Source organism: Neomonachus schauinslandi, chromosome 10 (genome assembly GCF_002201575.2).
Source record: "Neomonachus schauinslandi chromosome 10, ASM220157v2, whole genome shotgun sequence".
NCBI classification, from domain to species: domain Eukaryota; kingdom Metazoa; phylum Chordata; class Mammalia; order Carnivora; family Phocidae; genus Neomonachus; species Neomonachus schauinslandi.
The window spans coordinates 36698865-36709485 of NC_058412.1; positions in this window are offsets into that span (position 1 = coordinate 36698865).

Here is a 10621-nt window from a genome sequence, read left to right on the forward strand (position 1 = left end):
GTAAGTAGCCATTTTCCCTGATGAATAGGTCTTCTTTAAGATGAATCAGTATTTGTTAGAATCCGTGTAAGTTGATTCACACTAGCACACTGGAAAATACTTTATGTCCCTATTCTTATAAGCCAAACATTTACAGATAACAGAAATAACTTGTGTCCTAAAAGAGTCTGGATGAGACTCATTGATTGAGGTGTAACTTAACTATTCATACTGGTTTGTGACAGAAGGTTTATACCTATTTACTGTGATGTCGAGTAGAATGGGATATATCAGGGTGTTGAATTGGAATACCCAGGTGACCATAATTTAGTTTGGGCAACTCCTTTCCCACATTTTAATGTTTAGTTTTTGCTCCAAACTCCTGTCTCTGGATCTTTCCCAATTAGGACCTCATTCTGAACCTGAAAGTAAACCAAATATTGGAGTGATTTCAAATTCTGCTTCAGCAATTACATCTGCTTCTGTAGGGACCCTCTGTGTTACCCAGCTGCATGTGCCAAACCCCAGAATTAGGTTGCAAGTGAAACAGCCTAATTATAGGATGATGTTTGCTTAGGTTTCTGTTGTCTTTTAATTTGCCTTAAGGACTAGTTTTCCTTGCTTGTCCTACTTATTTTAAGAGTGGAAGAACTGTTGATTAGTAAAGAAATCCTGTATAAGTGTGCATATAAGCCACTTCGCTGAATTAATTAGAAGAGAAGAAGGAAAGGAGAACTTGGGAGGGCTGGGGGCTTAAAGACAATAAATTCATATTCTTGTTCTGAATTGTTTTTTTCTCAATGTCCAGTTCCTTATCTGTGAAATGGGTATAATTTTGACTGCTCACAGATTTGATGTAAGGAGTAAATGAATTATTAAAGTATTTTTAAATGTGAAATTGGTTTATAATTTTACGGACATAATCATTACACATTACACTTCCACTAGGGTGCATTAAGCTGTACAAATTCCAAAATAACATGATTTGTATGGCTCACCGATTTTATGTTTTTTCAGATGATATATATTGAAGACACAATAGAATTGCGTGAGAAGTTGTTTTAGAGAATATTAACCCATCAAGTTAGCGATTCCCTTTAACATTTTGTGTGTTGTTAGTAAGACATAGGACTTTCGTAATTTAGAGCTGTATGGACTTGTAGCGTCTGTTTAAGATCTGACCGCTCTGCCCATTTTATGTAAGTTGGATATTGATGGAGGGTTAAAAATGCTATGACAATCCATATTGCGTGGTGTATTTGCTTCAATTATAGCATGTGTGATGTGGGCAAAGTGGCCAATTCATTATAAAAGCCATTGGCTCTTAGAAACATTAGAGATGTTTACTCCCACTCCTTAGTATGTATTTCTGCTAGCACATGACATGGAGGTCTTTCTGAGTGACCACTTGATAAAGATATCATTTTCCTTTGGTTAATGGCAACTTAAAGTTTGGAGGTTCCTAGGGACCTAGATGTGAGGTCTTGTCGAAATCTTTCCAATTGCCCAACACAAAGTCAAGGTAGAGATGTTCTCCCTGAGTTTACCCTTCTGGGCTTGAGGGTTATACCTGGGAGAGGTGGTCTGTGCTGAAGGCACAGACTTGGAGGTGTGGTCTGCAGTCAAGTGGTCCACTGATAGGGCCCCTGCAAACTTCAGGAACTGGGCTTTTGTGAATATCTAAAATAAAGAGTTGTAATTACCTTTTCAGAAATGGGTTGGCAGCACTTGATCATATTTATGGTCAAAAAGTGGGATAGATGAGTCATTAGTAAACAAATAAGGCTTAGTTTAGGAAATGTAAGTTTTAACAAAATGTAACCAAACAGGGCTTGAGTGTTTAAAGCTGTCTTCCTCACGTATGTGTTACGATTTAGCATTTATGTAATGCCTTTCCTCCAAGGAGTTTAGTGTGATTTACAGAAGCAGTTTCGGTAGCTACCAATCACCAAGTTGCTAGGGTTTTGTTTTTGAGTATGTTATTTATCAGTATCTGCCAGTTGTAACAGAGCCCAAATTAACCTGCTTTTCTTGGAAAGGATACAGACCTAAGAAAGGACTTTAGGTCAAGGTCAACATAATATTTAGAATTTCTAATTTTTAAATAAATAAAAAGCACATTTTAAATGGTATTTTATGCTTTTGGAGGCAGGATGGTGTGTGCCGCCTTGCTTTGCTGTTTCCCCACAGCAACAAGCCTGGTTCTAGGCACAGGGTGGGTGCTTTGTTAATTGCTTGTTAACTGCTTCCCCACATCCATCCAAGTTTAGATTTTGATGTGGTGGAGCCATTCCATGATTATATCCAAGAGTACAATTCAGAAAGTATACCTCTTTTAGTAGACACAAGGCACCTACCTTCTCTCTCTCTCTTTTTTTTTTGCCTCCCCTGCTCCTCTCCCTACCAAACAATGTGAAGGTAGGGTTATGGCAGCATTTAACTTAGGAGTTAAATGTTTCTACAATAATTCATAACTCTTAAGAATCCTCCAGGTTTACAAGATAACTTTACTCCTTCATGGTGGAAGTTTGATCAATAATTCATTCCTGTAGATCTATGAAGGATTCTTTCTGTAGCCAGAAAGAACTGCATAATCAGAGCCATATTTTTATTTTAAAATATATTTCTCTAATTTCTCTCTTCCTGTTCTCAAAATATCAACCACAATTACGAAGGTATGCCTAACCTAGTGAATTTCCAGTAACGTTTAAATTTTTTTTATCCCAGCACCTTGAATGGTAATTTACCCTTTAAAGTCGTGACTTGGACTCTACATTGGGTCTTGTGTGTTCCTTAATACCCTTCATTAGCCTTTGGAATAGAACAGTCACATTTTACAGTGGGCAAAATCATTGTGGGCATAGATAAAGTCTATTTCTTCAAGATTGGGAATTCTTAAGACTATTGCAGTCTTGTTTATCCTTGAATCTCTTGTTTTTAAAACTTTGAATTTGTCAGAAAAAAGTTAATATATAGCTAACCATAGCATTTTAGAAAAATTTTAGCTCTGTGAATTACCAGGCCCCATACTTCCTGGCTCATTATTGATTTTAATACCTTGGTGAGGGTATTAAAGTTAAGAGGAGCAGTAGAATTTGCATTAGCCAATATTATTTTGTCAGAGGTGTGATACATAGTTTATTTTAAGAGAATTAAATATATAGAGACCCAAATAAAAAAAAAAATCTAGCCATGTTGTTTCCAAACCTCCATTATGAGCAATATTTTAGTGTTAGTTGTCAGTGATAGACTATACATTTTATATGCTTTTTTAAATAGAGAAAGTGAAAAATTATAAACTAATCATTATTACAAGAGGTTTTTGTCCACCTCTGTTTTACAGACGTTTGCCCTCCAGTTGTTTGAGAGGAAGTCAAATAAGAGAGGAGAATATCTTTTTCAAGAGGTGGAATGAGATTTCCTTATAAAAGTGACAAGAAGTAGTCATTTGTATACTTACTTGCCAAAGTGTTAAAAAGAATTTTCCTGCCCCTAAATCCCCTGCTCTCCCCCCCGCCCCGCCCCAGGATTCAGAAAGGGCTCAGTATAGATCCAGGTCTCCAGGGCCCAGGTCATTTTGGTTTTAGTCCCGGGCTTTTTAGCCTGCACCTGGGAAAGGGATTTTGGGGCTTGGGGCTTCGGGGGGGGGGGGGGGGGGGGGGGGGGGGGGACAGTGGGGGGGACGTTCTGTGTCCAGACTTACGATCATTCATTTTCTATCAGACCCACAAGCACCATCTGTGGGCTAAAATGTAGGTTAAACCTATTCAGAATGAGGTGGGATTTTAAAACAAAGCAACAATTTTTAGTGTTGTTATTTCAATCCCCCAAGTTGTATCTCAAATGTTGGGGAAATGCTGCCTTGACTGTTTCACTTTGCAAGGTTTTAGTAGATACCAATTTAGTAAATTAACTGAACTGTTAATCTACTGTCTGTTCAGAAGATACCAGCAGGATATATTTTGCTAAACTGATAAGGACTGACAAATCATTGGGTAAAATCAGGAATATTATTTCTTCTCATTTACTAATAACTTTCCAACTTACGTTCTGTTGTTGCGAGTTTCTGTAATTTTTTTCTGTGACACCTTTCTATCGTCTGACTTTAAATAAAAACGTTTCTGATAATATCTGTCTGGCGCTGTGTTGCTTTTCTTTAACAGATCTTTATCATTTAAAGACAGAATACAGGGGTGCCTGAGTGGCTCAGTTGGTTGAGCATTCGATTCTTGATTTTGGCTCAGGTCATGATCTCAGGATCCTGAGATCAAGCCCCATGTCGGCTCTGTACTCAGCCAGGAGTCTTCTTGAGATTCTCCCCCACCTCCCCCTGCTCATGCATGCTCTCTTGTGCACACTCTCTCACTCTCTCTAAAATAAATAAATCTAGGGGCACCTGGTTGGCTCAGTTGGTTAAGCATCTGCCTTCAGCTCAGGTCATGATCCCAGGGTCCTGGGATAGAGTCCTGCATCAAGCTCCCTGCTTAGTGGGAAGTCTGCTTCTCCCTCTCCCTCTGCCCCTCCTCATCCCCCACTTGTGCTGTTTCTCTCTCAAATAAATAAAATCTTTAAAATAAAATAAATCTTTTAAAAATAATAAAAAAATAAAGACAGAATACAGGGGAGCATGTACTCATATAAGAACTTACAACTGGAGCCCATCGCAGGCCTTCCTGAAAGCAAGGGAGGGCAGGCCTTCAATGTACCTTTAGTACACAGAGATTATGCTTCACTGAGCCACACAGATTAATAGCATCTAAAGTCCTAGTTCCCGATACTGTCTTCATTCTGGATATGTAAGCATCTCTTATGTTAATTTTCGATTAAAGGACCCAAATCTGAGAGGTTGCTAGCAAATTCTCTGCTTAGAGCAGAGCAGGAGCTCTTCAGGACCAGAGAAGAACAAACCTCATTGCAGAGGAAGGGCTCAGAGCAGTGGGGTGTGCACTTCCCTTCGAGATCAGGAGCAACAAAGAAGGGACCCATCTTGCATCCCTCAAAGGTCCGGAAGCCTCGTCAAAAGATGTTTTCTGGTTTCTGTTCTAGTATGTTCAGTGGTCAAGGACACACTGTCTCTAATAAGGGGGCCTAGCAGATTCCTGGATTTAATTATTGAGCAACTCTGTAGAAAGGTCTTTTTTGAGAGCTGGTCGTCTTGTCTTGGTGCGCACTATCCTGAGCTACGGAACCCTGGGCAAGTCAGGACTTCCCTGAGCATCGCTTTCCTCATTGACAAAATCAGGATCCATCACTCATTTAAGAAAGACTGTTTGAACACTCAGCATATGCTATTAGGTGCAGAAATGGACACGATGGACTGCTTTTATAGCCTACTATTCCCCAATGAGAAATGTATGTGAAACCGGTCTGCAAAATGGATAAAAGTGGAGATATTCTGGCTGAAGTTGGGGTGGGGTGCTGGATCCCACACCTACATCACCTCAAAGGAACAGGAATGCCTGCGAGAGCCCTAATCTAAATCCCCCCCCCCACGGCAACCGGCTCATTGTAAAATGCAGCTATCACACAGCCACTCACTGCCTTAAAAGCCCTCCAGGATTTCCCTTATCTGCCCAAAAAAATCCAGACTCCACGGCTTGACAGTCCAGGCTCTTTTCCCGTGCCTTCCCCCACCCCCACACCCCCCCGACTGTTACATCCCTGGGTCAGCAGAGAACGAATTGTTCTCTCTCTGAATGAGCTGGAAGTTTGTCCTCTCTTGCACTGTGAGCTCTTTTTCTATTTGCCTCTGTCTCCCTGGGACAGGGGAAGACACACAGGCTCTGTTCCTCAGCAGGAGCTCCAGCAGTAATCACTAGGACGAGACAGACCGGGATTCCAAATCAGAGGCCTTTATCCATACGAGTGGCACACTTCCAGGTCCCACAGCCTTTTCGCAAGTCTACAAAAATGTTTGAGACTTGAAAAAGAATTTTGGTTTCAAAATGTTGTAAGAAATTGTAAAGGTGAAATGTTTAATTTTGAAAGCAAAGTTATTAAATATTTTCATAATGTTTATAAAGAATGATTATACAAGTATATATTTTACACATACATATAAGCACATCCATAAATAAATATATATATACACACACACACACTTATTGTGGAAGATGGGTGCATTTACGATGCTAGAGTAAGATCTTGAGAAATGAGAGTACTTAGGGCCTGTGGAGGTCAACACATGGCCCTGCTTCCAATCGAGAATTTAAAATCAAGAAATATCCTGGAATAGAGGAAATGGGGCTTATTCTATAAACCTGGAGCTTCACTACTGTTAATTATATTTCTGTATATGCAAGAAAAGTGGCGAGTTCATCTGCATAGCTTTCTGTGCTTTGTGCAAGATGTTGAACAGGAAGATATTTTAGCTAGTTGTAAATAACTATGTATGCTTTATGTATTCGTTCAGCAAATATTAAGCGCTTTTTCCTTGTCAGGCTCAGCAATAGGCCCTGGGGATTCTGACGCAAACGGGACAGATGGGCTTGGAGTTTACAGCTGAACGGAGGAGCCTGACATGCAGTAAGCATGTAATTCCAGGGTGCCGAGTGCCATTTCTCAGGGCTGCTGAGCCGCAGGGTGCTTGGAGAAGGACACAGCTGCAATCCTCCCTCTCTTCCTGGGAGGAACTTGGCCTGTACTTGTTTCAGCCCCTTACGAGCAGGACAGCTGAGTCTGATCACCACCTGGAGGCCATGTGGAGTAACGGCTCACGGGGGGAGTACCAAATCCATCCCGGGAATGAGTCAAGAACCCAGAGAGACCAAGTTCTGGGAAGAGCCCATTGCATCGGACACATTGGAGAAAAATAAAAAACTAAGCCAGATTTTTGAAGAATTGGTGGATGGTAAAGAAACAAAATAGCAGGGAGACTAATATTTATAGGAACTTGGTTCTGAATAGCAGGAGATCATCCAGGGAATGTTTCCGAAAAAAGGAGACTCAACCATGAGCCAGAGAAAAGGTAGTTCAAAAAAGAGAAGTTCTTCCCCTGCTGGCCGAGATGGAGTAAGAGAGACCAGGTCTCTGCGCACACACCCCACCCGAAGGCGCGAAGCCACCAGATGAAATGTACAAAACACGAGTCCTCAGTCTTGGAACCCAGGCAGCACAGGATAATCGTCCTTAAGAGACACTAAACCCAACAGGCAAATTCACACTCCTAGTTGCAGATTTCCATACCCCTCTATCAAAATGGCTGGAAAACGTAGAATGAACATCAGGGAGGACATTGAAGACTTGAGCATTGGTGTCATTTAACTTGCCCCAGCCGGTGTTCATACAACACTCCACCTAACAACAGCAGAAAGTCAATGAAACCAAAAGTTGGTCATTTAAAAAGATACATACAATGGAGAAATCTCTACATCAATCTTTCGGAAGAAAACATTAGAGGAAGTCTTGTGACCTAAGTGCAGCAAAGAGCCCTTGGGAGCTGGGAAGGATTACCTCACAGTCGTCATGCTGAAGGAAAGAAGCCAGAGGGGAAAGACCGAATGCTACTGTGGGGTCCCAGGTTTACAAAAATCCTAGAGAATGCAAACTAATCTTCACGTAGCAACACAAGCAGCCCTAGTAGGGACCCCATCCCAGGCTAACACCACCTCAGCTTCCCCATACCTTGAACTCCACCAACCTCCCCAATCCAACCTACAAATCTTCCAGTACCTGGCTTCCTGCACAACTGGGACTGTTCTCACTTTGCAATGCCTTAATAAAGGCTGAAGCTGACAGGGGTTGGATGTTTTTCTCCCCGCTTCCACAGCCTATATGTGATGTTCCTTCTAAGCCCAGAAACAGAAGCATCCTTCCCAGGAGGAGATCAGCCTCACCAGGGGCCCAGGGACAGTCCCCCAAAACGAGAACATGGCCAGGGCATCTCTCTGCGAGGCCCAGCCCCAGCCACCTCACCCCCGCCTGACCCACCATGTCACCCTGCGTCCCCACAGGCTGATTCAGCCTAAAAGGCACTCCCCACTCTGGGCGGCCCATCTCAGGGCCAAGGTACACATCGACAGAGAGTCTGACTCGGAGAATACTTCTCAGCCTTTATAAGGCTTCTTGAATCAGGGCTGCCAGTGTTGGGGGCCCTTTAGTGCTGGTTTTACGCAGGTCCAGCTCATCACAGTCCAGGTTTGAAGTTTCTCGAAGTCTGTGCCTTAGCAGTTTTCTTCTCCACTGTATGCAGAAGGTGGCAACTTCCAATTCTTCTGAGTCTGAAAAAGGTTGTCTCAAGCCCTAGAGGAGAGAGAGGTAGTTTTGGGTACTGAGGGACACTGTGCACATTCACCAGAGCTCTTGCTTAGTTAGGGGGCTCCGCTGAGTGAGGTTGGAGCTGATTTTCTGACATTCTGACCCTAAATTTTTTAAGTTAATTTACTTATTAATTAATTAAACTGTACAGCCAACATGGGGCTCTAACTCATGATCCCAAGATCAAGAGTCACATGCTCTTCCAGCTGAGCCAGGCCAGGCACCACCAGCCTTGATTTAAAAGAGATCAAGGAGGGGCGCCTGGGTGGCTCAGTTGTTAAGCGTCTGCCTTCGGCTCAGGTCATGATCCCAGGGTCCTGGGATTGAGCCCCGCATCGGGCTCCCCGCCCAGTGGGAAGCCTGCTTCTCCCTCTCCCACTCCCCCTGCTTGTGTTCCTTCTCTCACTGTCTCTACCTCTGTCAAATGAATAAATAAAATCTTTTTTAAAAATTGTCAAAAAAAATAAAAGAGATCAAGGAACTGTTGGGAGAGGTCCTCTGAATTAGAGTCCACCCGTTCACTCACTCACGAAAGAAGCGCCACAGGACAAAGGATCTTATGTTGGTCACCATTGAATGTTCTGAGAATGTAGCCAATTAAACATGCTCTCTCTACCCAACTTCTACCTCCTTTTGGATCTTGCTTTATTCATTTTGCTTTATGTAAACTATCCGTGGGTCTTCATTCCATGGCCTAAGTGGAACTGGGACACAGGTGCACGCTGCCAGGACCCAGCCCCACTCTCAGGTTCTCCAGCACTCAAGCGGCCTGGAGACTGGGCTTCGGGGACGGGCCCCGCCCCGCCTCCAGTGGTGCCGCGGGGTCCGTGGGGGGCTGGCACTGTGGCCAAGCCAGCAGGGAGGGAGAGACACTGCTCCCCAGGGGCCAGGCCTGAGCTTTTCTCTCAGCCTTCTTTATAGCCAAGAGACTGGAACCTATAGCTAAAATATGCATATTTTTCAAATGCTTTTCACTGGGTGTGTCTATTCTATGTACTCTTTGAGCTTTAACTGATACGAAGTTTCCTTGAACTTGACAAGAAAACTCCCGTTCGATTTAGTTAGCACCTCCATGCAGCAGCCCACAATTCTAGGTCTGTGGCTTCATGGAGTCAACTTTTTAAAATTTTAATTCCAGTGTAGTTAGCATACAGTGTTATATTGGTTTCAGGTGGACAATATAGTGATTCAACACTTCCATCCATCACCCAGGGCTCATCACAAGTGCACGTCGAGTTTACATTTTAATAAGTGCTCCTCTCAGCCGGGGACCCTGAGCCACGGGGCTGTGCATGTGTAGTCTCTGCCAATGCCGGCTTTTGGGGTCAGCAGTTACCCGGGACTTGCAGCTTCCGTGGTCCTCACCGTCTTGGAGACAGCCTGGTGGAGCTGTTTTCCAGCAGGTGCTCTTCAGAGGACCTGCTTCTCGCCAGGGAGGCCTTCACGCTTGAGCGTTTACAGGGGGAAAGCAGACAACATTACACCAGGAAAGACATGCAATCTCAAATAGATCAATACCAGAAGGTTCTACAATGGGAGCCTCTTCCAGAAAGCTGGGATGCCTTTGTATCGGGACGACTCTGGAAAGAAAATGTTCCAAAGGCAAAATTTCGCATGTTAAAACAAAATTTATATTTTAACACTAAGAAAGCATGAACCGTACAGTATCTACAAATTAACGAGAAGTGTGTTTTTATAGAAAATAATGGAAGAGAAGTAGCAGAGCACATGGCAACATCCATATATGCTGAAGGGAGCAAGAGATTTCGCACCGGATTGCAGTCAGGACTTCAGCGTTCTACTCAAAGGTCAGACTGGCCCTTCCTAATTAAATTACACACCTCAAGGACTTTTGCTTTAAACGGAATATAACTGGATTTAGTTACACAAGCTGGTTTCCCACAAAGGCAAATAAAGATGTGAAATTTAAGTTCCTTTAACTTAGGTAAAATCTCAGGACTTCCACGTGCTTTAGAAGATTGAGAGCTTGATAAATATAGCTGTAGTCATCATGCCTGTTTACTTTCTATATTTCCGACGCATTGAACTCTTAGAGCCCTGCTGATATTGGAAAGACTGTCCCTCCCGGGGTTCGCCACTGCCCAGAGGAAGTAAATGACCCACTGGTCCTACACAGGCAAACCAGCCCATGCCCTGAACACCTCCTTTGCAGAGGTCTCCCCCCGGGGGCTGCAACCCTAATCGCCCCAGGGCCAGCCAGGTGCCAATTAGAGGTCATCTCTACATGCCAGGGCCCCTTGAAAATACTCCATGTAGCCTATCCTAAACCTGTTTGCCTCCTTCCCCTGCCTTGCCCATTCCTTCCCACGAAAACCCCAATAAAGGCTTTCGTCATGTTTCTCCCTTGCTCCCTCTGCTTTTTGAC